A 23,626-nucleotide genomic window follows, 5' to 3' on the forward strand; every position below is an offset into this window, starting at 1 on the left:
AATACCAATCACTTCTATGTAGTTTGAACTGATCAAGATTGCTAACTCAGTGAGCACTGTGAAACTCAACATATAAACTGAATCACTTGGTTGACACTCAATGACTTGGTCAATACTAGATTCACATCACTCACACTGTGAGCTCAATAGACACTATAGACCATGGTTGACACTATGAAACTCGGTTAATACTATGAAGCTCAATTAGCACTATCATTGATGAACTCAGTGGTCACTGCTTGACATGAACTAAATACTTATTCTAAAACTTGGTAGTAGTTGTAGACATTGGCAAAACCTATATTACTTAGTTAACACTATAAACTGCAACATAAGCTTGGTAGCTACTAACTATTTGAATAAGTGTGAGTCACTAATATACAAACTTGACCATAATGTCAACAATTTCCCCCTTTGACATTAGTGACAAAAACACAAATCAATCAAAAATTGAAATCACAAAATTTCAAGTCCAAAACATTGTTTTGTTTCCATCCCATGTCTTCAACTTGGTAACATACTCTTTTTTTGAGATTTTTCAAAATTTCTTTTGTAAAATATGTTTTTTGATTATCTCTACATGTATTTGTATAATATTATGCTGCTCCCCAATACATATATCACATATTATACTTTTCTCAATATATGCATATATCTCCTATCTTATTTTCTTCCCTTTATATATCATATCTTCTCCCCCTTTTTGTCATACATGCCAAAGGTGTGTGCTACATGTTAATGCAAAAATGTGACAAGAAGTCAAAATATACCTTCAAAATCAATTCCATAGTCTTGTACCAATTCTCTTGTAACACCTTATTTGCATGAAGTGCAATCTATACTTCTATTGATAACTCCATCATGTGATCAACTATGGAGAAGTTATTATCATGGATGAGAGTTTCAGAATGTGTAATGTTTTTTTTCAATGCATCTATATTTGGGAGAATCATGCCTTGGATGTCTACAAGTGTGGTCCTAATCTTGGCTTCTTCCCTTAATAATTCTATTTGCAAATTAGTTAGAAATCTGATCTTTGAGTAGTGAGAAGAACTATAGCTTGGGTCAAGTGACAACTAGTGTACACTTTCTTTCAAATATTTATCTATCTTAGATAGTTTATCTTTGATTTCCTGAGTGAAGATAGATGTATCACATAACTTGTTGAATAATGAAGTAACATTATTTCCTAAGGTTTTCAATGAGCTAAGAATAGTAGATAATTCTACTTTATTTATTTCAATTTTCTGTACAACTTGCTCCAATACTTTATTCTCAAATTTCCTCTCTACTCTTTGTAACAACTTTTCTTTTACATTTAGATCTTCATTTAATTTCTAGACAACTTTTTCTGACTAGACCAAAATAGGTTGTGTACTATCAACCTACTTAATGCATCTACATGTATGTTCTTCATATCTTCAAGCACTTGATTTTCCCTACTTTCACTTCTCTAAGTTTTTGCATCATCTTCTTCCACATCATCTCCTTTTTCTTCTATTGACAAGAGAGTGGAATCCACTTGCCTTGGATTTTCTATCCTCATCTTTCCTTTGCTAATTGCTTGAGAAAGCTTGATTCAAGTTCTATTCTAGCTTTGGCTTCATCATAAGTATCAAAATATGTGGCCTTGGGATCCATAGGTTCATTGAATAGTGCCTCAATGATATCCTTGGTGTCATCAATCTTAACCTCATAGGTTAGAGGCCTAACCCACACCACTTTGGTTTAGCTGCATGAATGTACACTTTGTCATAGTCCACCATGAAACAAACATCATCCTTGTAATCTTCTACAAGTTTCTTTGGATTTCTATATATTCTATTCATCTTTTCTTTAAATGAATCAAAATAATTGTCCATGATACTGACAAAGATCTCACCCATCTCTGCTATATATTCATTAATTTGATATAATACTGGTACATCTTTTCTCTAGCAATTGAGCCATTAGAAGGGAAAAATTTTTACACAAAGAAGAATAAACAAGTCAAGAGTGAACCAAACTTACACAGGTTATTCTTTTAAGTCATGATGCTCTCCATGTTCTTGTTAAATTGATTGAGCGTTAGCTCAACAAGGTCAAAGGACATGTTATTCTTCACTACCTTGAGAATCAAATCAACTACCTCACATGAAAAACTATTGAGATTACTAGAGCTATAGATCTTATGAGATATCACATGAATTTCAAATTTCAGCTCCATGTCAGTCCCATTGTTGATCTTTATACCTCTTCCATCCCACTTGACCAGAGTCTTGTTTTCCAATTCTACCCGATTTAGAGTTTTGGTAGTCTTTGCTTTGTTCAACATTGGGAGCCCTATGATTCAATGAATCATTTTCTTTGTTATTTGAATAGTTTACTCCAAGCATAATTGCCCATTGTGTACATGACTAAGAATAAACCTTATCCAATTTATCTAAAAGTCTTGGGGCATATGTGGAATGTGTGTTAAAACCTTGGTCTCCAAATGTTGATGCTTAGGTTTTATTGCACCATTCACACATAAATTTTTCAAAGTCTTATCCATCTCTAGGGTTCTAATTTCTTGTATCAAATAGTGAAAATGTGAATGGATATCATTAAAAAATAATAACTTTGGTGGAATCTGACTGACCTCCATTTGGGTCAAGTGCTTTTACAATTGCTGGACTCAACTTGAAGTCTAGTGCATTCCATTCAATTCCATGAACCAACATCTCAGATCCTTTCCTAGTTTTTCTATTGGAAGATGCTATGCTTGATAGTTTGTAAGAAACCATGAAAATATTCAACAAGAAACACATAGATTGGTTGGAAGTATAGAAATCGCTCTTGCAAATAGCTCTTCAAAAATGCACAATGAAAAATGAATTTGATTTCCTTCCTTTTAACATATTTTCACTTTTCAATCACCATAAATTCTTGGTATGATCACTTGTTCCATGAGAGACTATCTTGTAATTAGTTCAACCTTAATGCTCGATAGATTCATTCATAGCTCAATGTTCGTACAATATTTTAGTGTATCTAGACCTTACTTGGCAAGGTCTTGCAACTTGACCTAGCTTGGTAAGTTCTTAATTTTCCTTAGTCACTCAGTGATCCCTTTGAATCTTGAATGTTGATATGGATATTTCCTTCTAGATGGCTAAAACTGACGTAAGATATCTCCTTTAGAGTCTCAATTGTAGTCACTCCTGTAGGAGATTAAGTTGAAATGCCTGACTCACCCAATACTTGAGTGACACTTGTTTCATGGCTCAGACTTGCATTCTCAAAATACTTCAAAATCCATTTCTACCTCATCTATTTTTGATATTGTCAACTTTGGCTTTCTTTTCATCTTCAATCCTTCTAGTGTTTATATTGTTCTTGGCAAGGTGTCCAAGATCTATACAAATAAAACATCTTGTAGTGTTGTCTCTTTTCCTCATATGATGTTTCACATAATTTGCTCCAATGTGCCCAAATTCTCCATAGTAGTGGCATTTACACCATATGTTATAGTCTCAACCAAATATAGCTTTCACAATTTATTCTATTGGGTTTAATATCTTGGTTTTGCATTTAGAAGATTTGTTCCCTTGTTTATTGCACTTGTGACATTTACCTTCAAACTTAGGTTTCTCCTTGCATTCACTTGCTTTATGGCCATGTTTATTGCAATTGCAACACTTTCTATTGAATTTTGTTTTACCATTACTCCAAAATTTGTTTGACATATGACCTAACTTACCATAGTGATTGCAAGTAGTCCTTTGATTCTTGTAAGCTCCTTTCTTGGATGATTCACCTTATTTTGTGTATCCTATTCTTGCTTTGCATTTTTTTGTATTGACTTTTCTCATTCAACTAATTCATGTCTGCTCAAGATTTCATCATCCTCTCATTGGTTTTATTTTTAGTTTTTAGACCACTTTTTAATCTTTCATTCTTTGATCTTATATTCATGATTTCTTCATTTGTGTTAGTAAGTTTATCAATGAAGTCTTCCTGTTGAAGGGATAGATGTTGAATTTCATTGTTCTTTCCTTCTATCTATTCTTTGGCTTTGTCTTTTTCTTCCATGACTTCACATAATCTTACTAACTGAATTTCTTATTCTCTTTTTATCTTTCTAACTTCTTCTTGAGGATTGCAATTCTTTTTCAATAGGTATTTGATTGCTTTATCAACTTCATCTATGTTTCTTTTTGGATAGATATCTTCAATTCTTTCTTTAGTGTAGAGATTATCATTCATTTGTATGGCAAGATCTTTTCTTCTTTTCAAGGATTGAGAGAGTTTCTCTTTTCATTGTCAATAGCCTTATCTAGCTTGTATATCTCCACTACCTCTAATCTTTGTTCAAATTGTTAAAAATTTTCTATGAGAACTACAATTCTCTTATACCAATTGTTGGAAATATAGGATAGGCTAGGTCACTTAGAGGGTAGGGGTGAATTATGAACCAATAAAACTTAATCTTATTTCACCAAATAATCCTTCATATATATTTTGATCTAATTGCACGCATGAAAGACTGGACATAATTAAATATTCATAACATATTGACACAAGATATGGTGACCCAGAAACCTTCCAAATAGAAACTAAAACTAGGGTGGGGATGATACCCAAAACCTTTAGTACTATATTATAAAGTTGGCCAATTAAGGCTTACACTTATTCACTTCTGATGATCTTCCCTATTAGGAGCAATAAGGATTGCTAGGTCCACCTTGTTAAAGGATTTACAAAACATACAATGAAGTATGCACTCGATAAAGAGACTTGCAAAAGATTGTTAAGTCTACCTTGTGAAAGAATTTAACTAATACACCTATTAGGATGAACCAGTCGCTGATCTCTAATTTTCAACTTTTATTTGTTGGTTGAGATTCCTATGAAGCATAATGATCACCTTGCTATGATAGATAAGTCTTTGCTACTCCTTATACTACTTGTAGCCTTCTTAATTCACACTTCTACTCATATGATTATTTTCTATTTTCATCCTCATATTTGGATTATATATATATATATATATATATATATATATATATAAACAAAAATTCATCAAAATTGGCCACAAAACAAGTTTCACCAAAATACACAAAGTTAGCCCAAATGTTGGTACTTGGGTTCTAAAGACAAACTCAGTGAGGTTCTGAAGCTCTATAAACATTGTCAACACTCAACGTCATCATGTTCTTACTATAAGTAGAAGATTGGTTCAACATTGGTGACTCAGTGAACATTACAAAACTCAACACATAAACTAAATCACTTGGTTGAAACTCAATGGCTTAGTACTAGATTCACATCACTAACATTGTGAGCTCGATAGACAATGGAGACCATGGTTGACACTATGCAACTTAGTTAATACTATGAAGCTTAGTTAACACTATCATTGATGAACTCAATAGTAACTACTTGGCGTGAACTAAATACTTATTCTAAAACTTGGTAGTAGCTATAGAACTTGGTAGAACACTGAACTAGTCTGAGCCCAGTCAACACTGGTGACTCAAAAAACACTTAAAAAATTGGCATAGAAACTATATCACTTGGTTGACACTCAATGGATTAGTCAATACTCAATTCAAATCACTGACATTGCAAGCTTGATAGACACTTGAGACCATGGTTGATACTGTGCAACTCAATTAATACTATGAAGCTCGATTAGCACTACCATTGATGAACTTAGTAGTAACTACTTGGCATGAAGTGAATACTGATTTTGAAACTTGGTAGTAGCTATAGAACTTGGTAGAACCTAGATTACTTGGTTAACAATATAAACTGCAAGATAAGCTTGGTAGTTTCTAACCATTTGACTAAGTATGAATAACTAATAAGAAATTTCAACCATGATGTCAATAGTGTTGTAATCCCAACCAAATATAGCTTTGACAATTTGTTCTATTGGGTTCCATTTCTTGGTCTTGCACTCTAAATATTTGTGTCCTTGTTTGTTGCAATTGTGACACTTTCCTTCAAACTTAAGTTTTTCTACACACTCACTTTCTCTATGTCATGGTTTGTAGCAACTATAACAATTTCCACTGAACTTTGATTTACCATTTCTCCAACACTTTTTTGATTTATGACCTATTTTTTCACAATGATAACATGTAGACCTTTTATTCTTTTGAGCTCCTTGCTAAGAAGATTCACCTTCTTTTGTATATCCTAATTTGACTTTACCTTTGTGTTTGAATTGATTTTCTTATCAAGCTAATTCATGCTTTCTTGTGAATTCATTATCTTCTCATTGGTATGCTTCTCTATGCTAATATTATTCTTCAATCTTTCATTTTTTGTCCTCCAGTTGATAAGCTCTTGATTTACATCATTTAGTTGATGAATTAGATTTGATTGCAAAAGAAATTGTTGATTAATTTCATTGTCCTTTTGTTCTATTTCTTATTTTTCTTTGTTCTTTTGTTTCATCATTTCACATAATCTAACTAATTGAGTTTCTTATTCTCATTTCAACTATCTAACTTCTTCATGAAGAGTAAGATTATCTTCAAGTAGATTTGTGATTGTTGTATTAGCTTCATCCGAACTTCTTTCTTGACAAATGTCTCCAATTTGTTCTTTAGTGTAGAGATTATCATTCATCTATGTTGTATGACCTCTTCTTCATTCTAGGGATTGAGAGAGATACTCCTTCACTTTCTTGAGTTGATCCATGGCCAATTGTAGATCCAATTTTTCATTTTTAATGACTTTCTCTAGTCTATAGACTTCCATTATCTCTAATCATTTCTCAAACTGCTAATCTTCTGATGTGAGAACTAATGGGGAGGGGAGCTGAACTAGGAACCAATAAAAATTATACTTTAATTCACCAATTAAACCTTCAACATGCAATTTGAACTAATTTCATGCATGAAAGACTAAAAGAATTGAAACATTCATAAAACTTTGAAACAATATTTGGTAATCCAGAAAGCTTCCAAATAGAAAGTAAAACTAGGGTGTGGATGATTTCTACAAGCTTTTATTACTGAAATAAAAAGCTAGCCTTTTAAAGCTTACAATTGACCACTTCTAATGATCTGCCTTGTTAGGAGAAATAAGGAATATTAGGTCTACGTTGTGAAAGGATTTACAACATACAATGAATTATGCACTTTGTTAGGAGATTTGGAATGGAACTATTAAGTCCACCTTGTGAAAGTATTTGACTGATGCACCTATTAGGATGAATCAATGGTTGATCTCTAATCTACAACTTAGTTTGTTGAATGAGATTCCTTTGAATAATAATGATCACCTAACTATGATAAATAAGTCTCCTTTTTTTCATTATATTTCTTGTAGCCTTCTTCAATTCACACTCTTCTTCTTCTTACATGTTCACATGCTAATTTTGGATATGATATAATATATTACATATATACTAATCCACTTAATTACCTTTTGGAGTTGGCTACAATACCAAATTAATAATAATTCACTAAGTCAGCCCATTGTTGTAACTCACGTTTTGAAGACAAATTGGTGATGTTCTAACACTCAGGAGACAATGTCAAAACTTGGTAGACTTTGGCACTTGGTTGATGTTTGAAGCTCAGTTCATATTGATTACTTTGAGTAGTAGGAACTCGTTCAACTTTGTATGTCTTGATGAACACTGAGTTACTTAGTAGATACTAAAATTCTTAGTTGACACTGCATGACTCGATCAATAATGACTTCACTTTGTTAACACTACAAGCTCAATAGATACTATAGATCTAAGTTAACACTAGTAGAAGTATGGTAAACTTGGTTGCAACTGTAGATCTTGATAGCAATGAAACCAACAGACTAAGTATTAGATCACTAATAGACAAATGATTTGACCATAAGGTCAATATTAAACATCACTTTCAAATGAAGATCCAATGTCTCCATATAGTTTTTGGATGATGTTCCTAGAAATTAAAGAGATCTCAATGTGCTCTATGTGATGTAGAGTATTCTCAAAAATAGTAATACATACTAGTTGACAAACTATGTCAATATTAGGGAATAAGTGCACAAACATGGAGTACCAAAAGGGTGACATTTTTTTTTTTAAATCCAAGTTGTAGTGTGATCGCACTAAAGTGCATGAGAATAGTAATTAGGTGCATGCATTGTGGCTTGGGTTGCTCATGATCCAAGCTCGTATAAATCAAAACATAGTGTGCATTCTCTATAGTGCTTGTCCTCTATGTAAAATTAGAAAAAATGAGAAAATAGAAACTAGAACCTCATTTTTTCCATAGTAGAACAATTTTGTTAAAGCTATTAGCCCTCCCAAAGTGTACATAAACCACTTTGATTTACAATTTTTTTTGTTGCAGATCAAACAAAAAATGTCTCCGCTACATTGACAAGTTTGAATTTGTAGAAGAACTAAATCATTTTACCTCTTATTTGTGTTAAAATTTAAGTTCAAGTTTAGTTCTCAACCACTTTTATCGTCAAGTTCATTTTATGTTTAATTAGGAATTTGAAATAGACTTTTTAAATTTTAATGAAAGAATGATGTGCAAGAGAAAAGATTACACAAAATGCTCCACAAACCCCTCAAAAAAACCCTCATAATGAAGAAAACATTCAAGAAAATGAATCCCTAATTGCCTCCACCAATCTAGAGACCTCCTCTGAGAACACAAATTTTTTTTAAATGAAATAGAAAGAGGAAAAAAAAACTTAGAATCTTTATTTGGGAGGCTAAAAGGTTCAATTTAAACAAGTCTAGGAATGGAAATCTTAATCCATTTAGGTATAGTTAGTGTGAAAATTAATTTATGAAATAATAATAGAGAAGAAAAAAGGAATTATTATGTAAATAAATTATCATATAAAGATGTAATAAATAAGAAATCAAAAAAGCCAATATTTTCAAATTATTTCAAATTCTAGGTTCAAATAATAACTTAGAACTACAATAAAGAGGTTCCTAATTTATTAGTGCATAAATGATGACATAAAAAACAACTTCTAGGATAGAAAATGGATGGTATTTGATTCTCCTCTTTATGAAAATTAGTAGGTTCCTATTTATTTTTAAGAAAAAACTATTGCAAGTTTATCTTCAAGGAGGTGCCAAATTATTTTGACATTCTAGAGTCTCGAGGTAGAGGTGGGGCTCTTCATTTAATTGGCAAGGGGCATGTTGTGACCCTAATGCACCTACAATGCATATTGACAAGACATAAGTGGACCATGTTAGTATTTTTTCTATTGTGAAGGAGCATGTAGAGGTGTACATGCTAGGCATGGGTTTAAGGGTAACTATGGCCAATGTAGAAAAGGTCATATATGTGTAAGTCATGTGGATCTAAGTGCTCATTCAACACTGTTGTAAAAGAGGGAGTTGATGATGGATTGATGGTCCATGGTTGATGATTATCTCAATGCAACATTTGGTATTGATACATAGGTAAATATTTACAAGTTTATTATTATTTTATGTAATCACATTTCATATATAAATGAATGAATAACAAAATTAGTATCAATTGATTATGCTCAAAATTTTGGGCAAGACTGTTAGTGGCAATGCTAATGATTCCTTACCTTTTTTAATACTACATTATTAACTCCACAAGTATATATCAAATAAATTGTTTAAATTAATATATTTGATTATGATATAATTATACACATGCATGGTTGTCTCATAACTTATTGTCCATGTGCATTAGTTTGAACTATTGGACCAAATGTGGGCATCATGCCATGCAAATTGAGGCATATTTATTTGCATGTTAATTTAATTGACTTGATTATATTTATTTAATAATTTAATGAATAATTAGGAAAGAGTTGACAAGTTATGATCAATATCCAGAGTCAAAGTGGTTGTGGCAGTGATGACATTCCTTTGTCTAGCTTTGTGACCAAAACATCATTGAGTCCAAAAGTATATATGTACTAATGCATTATAATGTAAAGTCAATAATATATTTGTGTATTAATGGGTTTCTTATAAACTTACATACATGTGCACTAGCTAAATGTTAGAGCTTCAAAATTGACAACACAAAGTGAATGACATGGTGACACCTTCATAGATGTACCATTTATTTAGTAGTGGAGTTAAAAAGGACTATATATATATATATATTCTTGATAACTACATATAATACTCAAGTTGTTTCATCTTCAATAATTGATATCAAAAAATCTTCCCACTCTTTGTGATACCATTAATTGTGGAGTTATTGTTGTTGTAGCTAGTTATGAAGTATTGACTAAAGTATGGAAGAATTTACTTGATTTTAATCATCATTTTAATAGTTTGTCAGTATTGTTATTCATGTATATATTTTAATTATTATATTTGTCATTTTTATAGGGACTTATTATTCCAGATTGTCAATGTGCCCCTTCGATCAATGCACATAGTGATTATTTCTTATTGGTAAGAAAAAAATAAATTTTATATATTTTTATAATTAAATTTCGATGTATATTAGTTATTAATACTTATACTTTTTATTTTATCATTTTGAGTTGTAGAAGAGTCTAGACAAGAGGACTAGTGAGCATGGTAAGAAAACTACAACATTCACAACACCTCCAATGATGTGATTATCAAATTAGTGGATTAGATACACACATACATTTATACTTTTTATTTTATCATACATCCCCTCACTATAAAGGAGTAGATTAGGTACATATATTGGATATAATTGTTGTATGTCATTATTGGACATATAGTTGATGCATGACATTATTGAACATATAGTTGATGTATGCTATTATTGGATATAAATGGTGTGTGAAATTATTAGAATTTTTTTTTTTTCATACCCTATAAATATATATTTTATATTTAAAGTATAGATATATTAAATTTATGTGTCATGTAGATCAATATATGAAATTCATGCATCATCTGTATTAATACATTGAGGAACATGGAATTCAATTGTATTTGATAGCAATTTGTGGGACCAATAATTTCATTAAATAAACTATATTTTCTTTGGTCAACTCCAACTCTTTAAAATTTGTCATAGTAAAAATATGAACAAATGGTGATTTTTATATGTATAGGTTCATCTCAAATAAGGACATCTTGCATACATGACTTCAATTATTTCATTTCATATGGTGATGTTCATGTTTCTTTAAATGATTCCATAAGAATTTCCATTCATTTTTACTATGCTTAACTATTCCAACCAAGCTTTGGTTGTTGGTTTGTAACTAACCTTCTAATTATACAATGTTGCAAATTTTCCATTGATAAATTTTGTAACAAGAATGCAACTTTGTCTTTTTTGACACCAAACAACTTGGATTTTGTTACAAACACATTAAATATGATTTAGAGAACCCTTTTGCACTATTCAAATGCTCATTCTACCTAATTTCACCTATTTAACTCATTTGACCCATTGTTGACCAAAAATCATTGCCTCCTTTGGCTTAGTTCACATTATGAACACATTAGTCTAATGTGCTTTGCAATGTTCAAGATGCTTTGTAAGTGAAACAAGGTTATGACTAGTATTTACCTAACTGAATAGAGCTAATAGAATAGATGATTAGGTGTCATAGGAAATGGTTCAAAAGTTGCATGATTATGTAACTTACAAGTAAGAAACACTACAACTTTTGATACCAACTAAGACCAGTTTTCCAAATCAAAACTAAGTGGAATATCTAGAAATTGCAATAGATGCATCTAGGAATATATAAAATAGTCCTATATCACTTGATGGACTGTTAATAACCTGCATGAGCTCTAAGATATGAGACTCAAAAGATCACTACCTAATTTTTGTTAGTGTACCTTGGGAGCACCTTGACTTGGCATGGTTATGAGTGTTCATTGTGCTTAATGAGACAAAAAAGGCCATATCTAGTGTTTACCCTTCTAAGCAAAGATGATGGAGCAGATGGTTGGTGCATACAACAAATTGTTTGAAATATGCATGATTATGCAACTTTCCATTGAAAAAAAATGCAACTTTTGGCACCAATTGAGATATCTTTTCCAAATAAAAACCAAGTGGAATATCTCAAAAATATGGGAGATACATATAAGCATATATAACATATTTTTAAGACACTCTAGCTTTGGGATATGGTTCTCAAAAGATCACTACTTAATTTTGCATAGTACACCTTAAGAACACTCTTGTCTATCATTCTTATGAGTTTACAAGATGATTTGTGGGCCAAAAAAGGTCATCTCTAGAGTTTAATCCACCAACTAGAGATAATAAAGTAGATTCTCTAGGCCCATAAGAAATAGTTCGAAACATGCATGATTGTACAACTTTAAATTGAGAAATAATACAAAATTTTCCACTAACTAAAATTGGAAAACCAAGTGGATTGTCTCAAAACCATGATAGGTTATTGTATGAATCTATAGTGTGGTCCTATTGTACTTAAAATTCTATCAATAATCTACAAAAGCTTTAAGATAAGGGCCTCAAAAGACCACTACCCAATTTGGCTTAGTGCAACTTAGGAACACTTCTATCCAACATGGCTACAAGCATTCAAGCAACTCCTTTAGCCAAATAAGGATAGTACTAGAGGGATTTGTAGTGCCTACCCCTAGGTCACATTTTTGTTGTCATTGTCAAGCTCTTTTGGGGCTAGTTTCATGTTGATGGTTAGCAACATTGTTTTGAGACTATTAGATATTGTGCTATGGATTCAGTTTATTATGTGATGAGATCACTTAGATTTTACATTTCATGTATGCATGATGATTATTTTTAGTGTTTGCAGTTATTAATGGTGATTAGTAAGATGATTTATTATCGTATGTGTTTTCTTATGGATACTTACCCCATACTTGCATGTGTATGGTGTTTGTGTTTGCTTTGCGTGTTTTCTTTTGTATGGCGTGTTTGATGTGGTTAAGGAAGGGAGTCGTAGTCACTTGCTAGTTGGGATCTACACGATGCACCACTTCCTACCATTTCTTGTTTAGTTTAGTATATATTGTGCTTGTACATGCATGGTTTTTATGCAGGTTGCAAGTACCGAGTATCGACTTCTCTGAATTGCCAGGATGAGCGTACCCTATCACATTATCTCAATGATAAGAGAGGGGAGATAATTCTCAAGTCCAATTCCCAACCCTTTAAACCATTTGTTCTAATTGAAAATTAGGACAAGTATCTGAGTTGAGTACCCTCCGAATATGTTGGATAACTTAATTCATGATATAAACCTTTAGTTTGATTTTGTATATATTTTGGCTATGATGGATTTTCATATTTTATTCTTGTGAGTCTTTAGTGTATTTTCTATTAATTAAGCCTAATTAAAAGATTTAATTAATGGTTTAATTAAATGGAAAATTAATATGGTAGTTAATATTTATTTTATTTAATTAATTAAGAAATTAATTAAATAAAATAATTAAATTTGAAAATAAAAGTTATAATATTAAATTTGGAATGTGACAATATTTATTTTAATAATAATATATTTGGAGTTCATTTTTAAATAAATGACTAAATAATAATATTATTAAAGCTAATAAATATTTTAGCAATTAAGCTTTGGAAAATGAAATTTAAAAGTAGAAAATATATTAACATTATTAAAAGATTCTAAATCTCATGTGATTAAAATATAAATATATTAAGATTGAAAAGTGGAGATATTAAAGTTAGTGCATGAGATTTAATAAAATAAATAAATAAAATTGAAAAGAGTAAATTAAATATTATATTAATTATTGTGCATTATTTTAATATTTTCTCACATAGCAGTTGGAAAATTCTCAGGAGTTGTCATGTAGACAACACAGGGGTTTGCACTCTAAGAATGCATAAGTGGTATACACTTAGGAGTTAGCATTTTATTTGAGCACATGGTGTCTACAACCTTAAGACTCATCTAGAAGGTTGGAGAAGACTCATGCTTGGTTGTCATGCTTATCTTCTAGTTGTTTCTAGAGACACTTTAGATGCATCTTATAGGCCTTTAAATAGAGGCTCTCCTAGTGTGTTTGGACAAGCTTAATGGAAGCTACAAGCTACAAGCTTCAAGCTAAAAATGGAAGCTTCAAGCTTACATGCTCATATTCTTCTTCATGCTCATATGCTCCTTCATGTTCATATGTTTCTACATGCTCATATATTTTTACATGCTCATATGCTTCTATATGCTTCCATGCTTCTTCTAGCACTTCTAGTCACTTGGAAGATTCAGTTGGCTTGGATCTTGGAGGAATTGTGAATGTTGGAGAAGGAAGGGATTCTCTATGGACTTCTGAGGCATGGAAAATTAGCATCAGTGTCCAAGTGCACTCGTGATAATCACATAATTTATTTGCATTCTTTCTCTTCCTGTCTTCATCATGTCTTCTATATGTGTCTGAATACTCTTTGTGGTTGAATCTACAATTTGAATTGGAATCTAGATATTTTATTTGGTTGAGAAGAAAACAATAGAAAACCCTAGATCCAATTAAGGAGAAATAATTAGATTTGAATCGAGTTTGGGTTCGAATCAAAACCAATTTGAGAAATGATGATTTATAGTTAAACCTATTGGATGGACTAATGGATATGTTTAGAAAACAATTATTTTAAAGGGAAAATTCTTAGAAAAGCTCTTTTTGTATAAATCTAAGTATCTGTTCTCTTTTTAATTATATAGATCTGCGAACAAATATATATATATGTTCATCATTAAAAAATATTGTAATGCATAATTACATTCAATGTGGGTATGTGTGTGTATATATATATATATATACATATACATACATACATACATACATACATATATATTTATATATATATATATATATATATAGATGTATATATATATATATATAGATGTATATATATATATATATATATATAGATGTATATATATATATATATAGATGTATATATATATATAGATGTATATATATATATATAGATGTATATATATATATTTATATAGATGTATATGTATATATATATATATATATATACATACATATATATATATATATACATACATACATATATATATATATATATACATACATACGTATATATATATATATATATACATATATATATGTATATATATATATACCTTGAAACACTGAATATAAGTCGTAGTGAGAAATATTTATAAAAATGTTAATTTGTATTGCTTGAAAATGTTTATTTAAAATGTTATTTAAAATAATAATAATAATATTCAATGTTTGGGGAGGGATGGATTTCGTACCCCCCCTGGCCTGCATTGGAAGCCGCAGGGTACCTGCGACTGATGACGAGATAGTCACGACATGACCTTTTTTTAAAAGGTGAGAACATCAATATTAAAGATTGTTTTTATTTAATTTTTATGCAGTATGACATGCATGCCATGGGGAGAATAGTACCCACGGCGGGATCTTTTAAATTCGATTATGTTTTCATTAAAACATATATGTTATATATATAAGTGACACAACGATTAATAATCGCTCAAACACTTGGTCACACGCCATTTTATAAACTGGAAAATTTGAATTTATTTTATGTTAATCGATTTTGAAGCAATTAGATATTGACTATATGTGTGTGTGTGTGTGTGTGTGTGTGTAATATTGCAATTCAATTGGATATATATATATGTATATATATGTATATATACATATAATATATATATATATATATACATCTATATATATATATATTATATGTATATATACATATATATACATATATATATATATATACATATATATATATATACATATATATATATATATACATATATATATATATAGATATAGATATATATATATATATATATATATTAATAAAGTTTTACTCAAGTTAATTAAATTTCAATAAGTGAAATAGTTAGAATTTAATAATTAACTTAATTAAATTTAAATTTAATTAAGGCTAATTATTAGTGTATTATAGATCGAAGATTTAAGCTATTCAATTATTGTTATCGATGGTATTGGGATTCAGTAGAATTTCACATTGACTTACCTGAAATCAATAGATAAGTGTAGATTGAATTTAAATAAGAGTGTTTAATAGAAACAAAATTGGAAATTATTATATCAAAGATTATTGATTGTCCTTGAGGTGCTTAAAAGAGATTATAAATTATTTATTTGATTATTTATTTATCTTAATGACTCATGGTAATGTAACTTAAGGAAGTTATATTCACTTACTAGTGACATTGTTGTTAACAATGTAATGAAGAATCTACCATCATAGATTTATTTTAATATAACTTGTTATTTGCTATTAAATTATTATCAACTCAGATGTTAATGAAATGGAATATAGTTGATTATCAATAATATGGGTTTGATAAGAAAACATTAGAGTGACGAATGTGGTCATTAAAGATTTCCTATAACTTGCTATTAAATAATAACAAGCCATTATTGAACTATTAATATGAGTATTAGAGATTTGAGTTATAGTTGAATTTTAACGTACAAATTATAGATAGTTATTAGCCAATTGATATTCATTGGGTTGATGGTATGGTTGTGTAAATTATTAATTAAATCAATTAACTAGAGTTAATTGGATTTAGTTGACATAATTCTTTTAACGAGATTGTAGATTATGTATATCAAAGTTGATAAGTCTTATTCTAATGACTTAGATATTTTAACGGTTATTAGTGACGATTTAATTATTATAATGATTATAATTAAGAGGCTTAAGTGTTAGAGATACTTAATTGAGTTTTAACCATTTAAATGTTAATGGATCATGGATTGTGTTCCTATGTTAATTGATCACTTTAATAAAGTTATATTCTTCTTATTCAAAGATTGATAATTGGTTCTCTTTTAATTTAACGAATAATGATCCTTTGATTATCTCGAAAAGTTGTAGTAACATTAGAGAAGAGTTAATCAATTAGAATATGGATCATAGTTAAATAAAGAAAACAATTTAATTAAGGGTCAATGATGATCAGTTTAATAAATAAAGTATTTACCCTTAAGTTATCCTTAGAATATTATTTTAAAGTAATGGAAGGATAATGTTATCGGAGAAACAAACGGGTTGATGTGTAGGTCAATGAATAACCTTACACATTTATATTTGAAATGAAAATTGAAGCTCTACACATTATTCAGCTATGTGATTTTAATAAACCAAAACATGTGTTTGCATTGTGTGTTCTATGTGCTTCTCATTTTGGGCTTTTGGGTTGACTAGTGTTGACCAGTCTTAGGTTGTTACCAGAGGCTCGGGGGTTATGAGATGTGATGGCATGTTGATCTTATTTGGTCTCGATCTTTATAAGCCCAACCATGGTTATGCGATCGTATGCTCTATGAAATGTTTGTATTTATTGATTGTTATTGTTTATTAGTCTTCATGTGTGAAGCTAAGATGTATGTGTATGAGATACTTGAGCTAATCATTTTTGAGTCATCAATCAATTATCCTTGGTTATTTTTCTAGTCGCCATGATGGGACTGAGATGTTGATTTATTTCTTGATGATGTCATGTTGTGACATGTTTGACTCAACCATTTTGGAGTCTTTGATCAGTATTATTTTGAGATATTCTTGGTTGCTTGTTAAGAACCAATGGATATTTTGATTCATATTGGAGATTATATTTATGACGTTTATTTGTGGAGCTTTTATGTGTTCTTGGATGGGGGAAACATCTTATTATCAGGTTGCTTGTTAAGGAACCGAGTTTGATCTTTATGAGTGTTGTGGTATGGGACACAACTATGGATTTATGTGCTTAGGAGAGGTTGTCTAGGTACGTGACTATGGGAGTGGCTTGCATAGGGGTCTGGGGCCCAAAGTGGTCAGTACCAGGGTAACCTAATGTAAGTTATGTAATAAGTGATAATCTAGTAATTAAAATTTATGGGGGGAAAACACACTAAAAAGATAAGTAGAGATATTTAAACCACCCATGCCTTGAGTGCTTGTATAGACTAAGGATGGGAGAAGTGCCTCGTCTTCTTGAGAGGGCTCTTGGTTTCTACATGTACCATGTTCAGGGTCTAGGGTTCAGAGTAACCAGTCCAAGGTAACTCAATGCTTGAGGGTCCAGGGTCTAATGAGAGACTAGTCCAGGGTAACTCAAGCAGCCATGTGATGACACTCCCTAGTATGTAGCATGAGTCTCCTCTATAGATTTTGAGTCTTCTCTGTAGTCTTTGTTGTGCCTCTAGGATTAGATGTCGATTTTGTGATTGGAACCTTTGAGTTAGTATACTTTTAGGATTCTTAGAGTTATAGAGATTTTGGCTATGTGATTTGATATTCTATTTTTGGGACTTGAGATAATCTCCTCAACACGGTGGGAGTGGACCATTTAGGTTCCATGTGGTCGGGTGGTAGTGTTTTTCCACTCTTATCATTTGAGATCCATCTGAGACACCATGGCTAATGTATTCTTGGTTGGTATTTATCTTCATTCTATTCTTGGAGAATTATGATAGATGATATACCTTATGATGGATGTATTTATTGGTATGTTTCTTATATTGATGATTTGCATATGTTAGATGATATTATCTTATGCTTTACTTTGCATGTTAGTAGGAAGTTTTAGGAGTGACATTCCTACTATGGTAATACCAATGATCTCTTTGGTGCTTTGGAATGTTACGCACACAGGGATGGCTAGGGTCCACAATGGTCTAATGATGCTATTTACGGTTGGGAGGAACCATGCACTTAGTTAGTTATGTTTTGTGATATATGGTTATCTTTTATGATGGATGTTTATATCTTTTGTGATGATGTATCATGTATGATATGTGGTTTCATTTACTTTAATTGCATCATGGATTAATATTGGATGTTGATGTACTTTATTTACACAAATGTTTATTCTTTTAAGCCTTTCATACCTTGTATCATGTACAGTGGACGATTGAGCTAAATTAAAATGTAGTTACAAAAAGGACACTTGAATATGGTTTAAGAATGTTGGATGTATCATTGTTATTTCATAAGAATGTGATGTTAGATGAATGGTTGATTTAGATGTAATTCAACGTTAAGGGATCTTTAAAGAATGTAATCTGTTATGTTATGTTTACTTTCAGTTCGATGTTAGTATTGCTTCCACAGATGTTATGAATGGTTTTACTTTCATGTTTAAAAAAAAAAAATGTTTGACAAACTTTAGGTTAATTCTTTGGATCCCTTGGCAGGGCATTACAAGATTACCCAATAAGCTAGAGCTAATGATATAAATAGTTTAGACCCATAATGAATGGTTTTAAATATACTAAATGTTTCTCATCTTAGAAAAGACAAAAGATATGAAGTCAACAAATCGCCAAATTAGATAATAATATGGATTATTTTTATTACTGATATTAATTGTTGACCTTATAGTCAAATCATTTTTCAATTAGTGAATTAACACTTAGTCACTTGATTACATTGCTACTGAGCTCCACATATAGAAACAAGAGTCTCTCAAACATAACAGAGTCTATTGAGCCCCAAAAGTAGAAATCAATTGCTACCAAGCTTATTAGTTGCTACCAAGCTCTTCAATGTAAACCAATGAAGATTTTAGTGTTAATTGAGCTCTATAGTGTTACTCGAGTTTATCAATGTCTAGCAAGATATAGCGTGTTAACGAAGTAGAATGAAGGTAGTAATGATTGAGCTTAAGTGTCAACAAAGTCTACCAAGTTCTTCAATATTTTACCAGTCAGCCAATGCTAACCAAGTTTTTGCTACTCCAGAGTGATCAATGTGAACCAAGCATCAGTGTCAAATGAATGCCAGAGTTAGTTGAGTTGACAGTGTTGCCAAGAGTTAGAATACCACTTGAGTTATAGTATAAATTATGTGTTGTAGCTAACTCCAAAGGGTAATTTATTGGATTGGTATATATGTAATACATTTTATCATATCCAAAAAATAGAAGTGAATCAAGCTAGAAGTAGCATGAGTGTTAACTAAGAATTCCATAAGAAGTATAAGGAAGAGTAGAGTCTTATCTATCACAATCAGGTGATCATTGTTTTTCAAATGAATCTTATTTAGTAAATAGAGTTGTAGATCTATGACCAACCACTAATTCATCCTAATAAGTGCATTAGTTCAATCATATAACAAGGTGGACTTAATATTCTTTTCCAAATCTCCTAATAGAGTGCATACTTTATTGTATGTCGTAAATCCTTTCATAATGTGGACCTAACAATCCTTATTGCTGCTAATAGGAAAAATCACCAGAAGTGATCAATTGCAATCTTTAATAGGATAACTTTATATTGTAGCAATAAAGCTTGTGATATCATCCCCACCCTAGTTTTAGTTTCTATTTGGAAGGTTTCTGGGTTACCAAATATTCTATCAAGTGGTATGAATGTTTTCTTACTTTCATTCTCATATGCATGCAATTAGATCAAATTATATTGTGAAGGTTTAATTGGTTCTTGATTCACCCCCTCCCCCTCTCAGTCACCTAATCTACTATATTTCCAATAATTGGTATAAGAGAATTGGTTCTCACATTAGAAGTTTAGTAGCTTGAGAAAATATTAGAGGTAATAGAAGTATATAGATTGGAGAAAGCTATTGAAAATGGAAATTTGGATCTATAATTGGCCATGGAACAATTCAAGAAAAGGAAGGAGTAGCTCTCTTAATCTTTGAAAAGAAGAAAATACCTTGTAGCATATATGAATGCCAATCTCTACATTGAAGAAATAATTGAAGACATTTGTCAAGAAAGAAGTTTAAATGAAGCTGATGTAACAATCACAAATCTTCTTGAAAATATCCTTACTCTTCATGAAGAAATTAGAAAGCTAAAAAGAGAACAAGAAATTCAATTAGTTAGAATGTGTGAAGTCATGGAATAGAAAGACAAAGCCAAAGAAGAAAAACACAATGAAATTCATCAACTGTCTCTTTAGAAAATAGATTTAATTGATTAAGAGCTTATCATTTTAAGGAAAAAGAATGAAATATTGCAAAATGATCTCAACATAGAAAATAAAACCAATAAAAGGATGATGAAATCTCAAGAAAGAATGAATCAATTGAATGTGCAAATTCAATTTAGACACAAAGGTAAAGCTAGATTAGGATACATAGAAGAAGGTGAATCATCTCAGTAAGGACCTCAAAAGAATAAAAGGAGTACATGTAATCATTGTGGAAAGATAGGAACTGAATCAAACAAGTGTTGGAGTAATGGTGAATCAAAGTTTAGTGGAAAGTGTTACAGTTGCAACAAACTAGAACATAGAGGAAGTGAATGCACATAGAAAACTAATTTTGAAGGAACGTATTTCAATTGCAACAAAAAATGGCACAAATCCTCATAATGCAAAACCAAGAAATTGAACTCAACTAAAAAATTTATCAAAGTTATATTTGGTTGAGATTACAACACATGGTACAAATGTCACTATTGTGGTGAGTATGGGAACATTGGCAAAAATTGCATAAAAGATCACACAAGGAAGAGATACACTACAAAGAGATGTTTTGTTTGTATAAAACCTGGACATCTTACTAAGAACTATATGAACTAAGGAAGAGTTGAAGACAAAAGGAAAGCAAAGGATGAAAATATCAAAAGTCAAATGACAAAGCGATGGGTAAAGAAATCTCTAGAGAATGAGATCTTGAGTAATGAAAGTTTTGACACCCAAGTCAATGAGTTGGGTGACTCAACCATTTAAAACTAGTTAGCAATGGAGATTACTAGAACTATGATTTAGAAGGAGATTTCTCACCTTAGTTCTAATCAATAAGAAGAAGATCCATATTGATATTCTAGATGCACAAAAATCACCAAGTTAAGATAACAATTTAAGTGATGCCTTAGATATTATTGAGCATGGTCGGGTTGGAAGACCTAACCAAGCTTGGATGTAGATGGTGAGATATGAGTTCTTATCAAGTTGAAGACTCTACCAAGTTCAAAGTTCATACCAAGTTGAAGTTACTTATGAGTTTTGAGACATTACCAAGTTGAAGGTATATTCTTAGTGATGAAGAGTTAGCCGAGTTGGACAGCTTATCATCGAGCCAACTATTGCATGAAGCATTAATGGTGATCTTAAAGATAAAATTTCCTTAGAAAGGAGAAATTAAAAGTTATTATTGTTAGAAGATTGGTTTTAGGCATGAATACTGATGATATTCCTATGGGAGAGTATTGTAAATATGCTACTATAATGATATATTACATTCATGATTCAATTTTTCATTTATGTCAACATAGCAATTTTTTGTGGTATCTAACAGAAGAACAGTGGAAAGATCAAGTTGGTATGGATGACTAGTTGAGTATTATAACTATTTGAGGTTATGGGAGATACTTTTAAGTATCAAATATATGCATTTAATGCTGGATGATGAAATGATAGGTCTAGAAAAAGTTATGTAAGTTTTGGTGATGTCTATTCTGAGACAGAGTTTACAAAGACATGTTCTGGTAAAATTATTATATCTCTTAGCAAATTTTTTATTTTGAGAATCAAGGTTGAGTACATGTAAAAGACATGTTGATAATGACATGGCTAAGTTTTCTCATCATAATATTGTGTTTACAAAAAGTTATTCAAGTTGCAAGGTAGAAAAATAATGTTATCACTAAGTGTAACGTGTTCTTAATGTGGTCCTATATTAATTAATTGAGAAGGTCTAATAGATGACTCAAGGAATTTTTTTGAGGACTTGGTATAAAGGAAGGATATTTTGCTTTATCATGGCATGGATTAATACTTGATGACAACCAATAGTGAGTGCAGAATGCAAAGTTGAGTAGAGCAAAGTTGAAGTGAAGTAAACTTCATTGCCAAGGTTTTGGTGAGTGATCCAATGTTTGGTATTTGGATCCAAGGTTCATGACTTGGTATACAAGGTCTGATAGTGATTGGTTCAATTGATAGAATAAAGAAAGAAAAACATAACAATAAATTACATGTTTGAGTAGTGACCTCTTCTTGTAGTTGAAATTGCATGTTTGGGTAGTGGGCTCATCCTGCATACAATGTACTACAACTCCTAATAGGGTTGGAATCTCCTCATAGGATTTCAAAGTCTCCTAACAGGGACTCTATGTACTAAATTTTGTAATAGACTATGAACAGGGTCCATTCTCTAACAATGAATATTTACATTAGTACATCATCTTGTGGGCATCATTCCCACCAGGGTTTTGCCTCTGAAGGGTTTCCCTAGTTAACATATCTAGTGTAATTTTCTATGTGCATTTTATTATGGTTGCTATTTACTTTGGTTGAATGGTTGAGTTTTCTTAAAGAAGACAAATGTTTTAATTGTCAGATAATTGATTCATCCCCCCTACACGCCCCCATCTCCCAGTTATGTTGGTGGACTATTGTTTCTAACAATTGGTATTCGAGAATCATGTCCTTGAAGATAAAGTTTAACAACTTTGAGAGATCCATGGCGAACATGTTTAGGAAATCTAGTCTGAAGTTTGATGGAACAAATTATTGCAGCTAGAATGAAAAGATGAAGACACATCTATTGTGTATGGGTCTGGGATAGTGGATCTTGACAAAATCAAATAAGATAATCATTATTGAAAAGGATTTTTAAATTTACATTGAGGAAGAAAGAGATCTTTCTGTGTGTGACATGAGAGGTAGAGAAGCACTATTTATTGCACTTCCTAAAGTTGAGTACAATAAATTGAAATCACTTGCTACTTCATAGTT

The sequence above is a fragment of the Cupressus sempervirens genome, chromosome 4, assembly GCF_028749045.1.
Source record: "Cupressus sempervirens isolate cs-2001-9-10 chromosome 4, ASM2874904v1, whole genome shotgun sequence".
Lineage (NCBI taxonomy): Eukaryota > Viridiplantae > Streptophyta > Pinopsida > Cupressales > Cupressaceae > Cupressus > Cupressus sempervirens.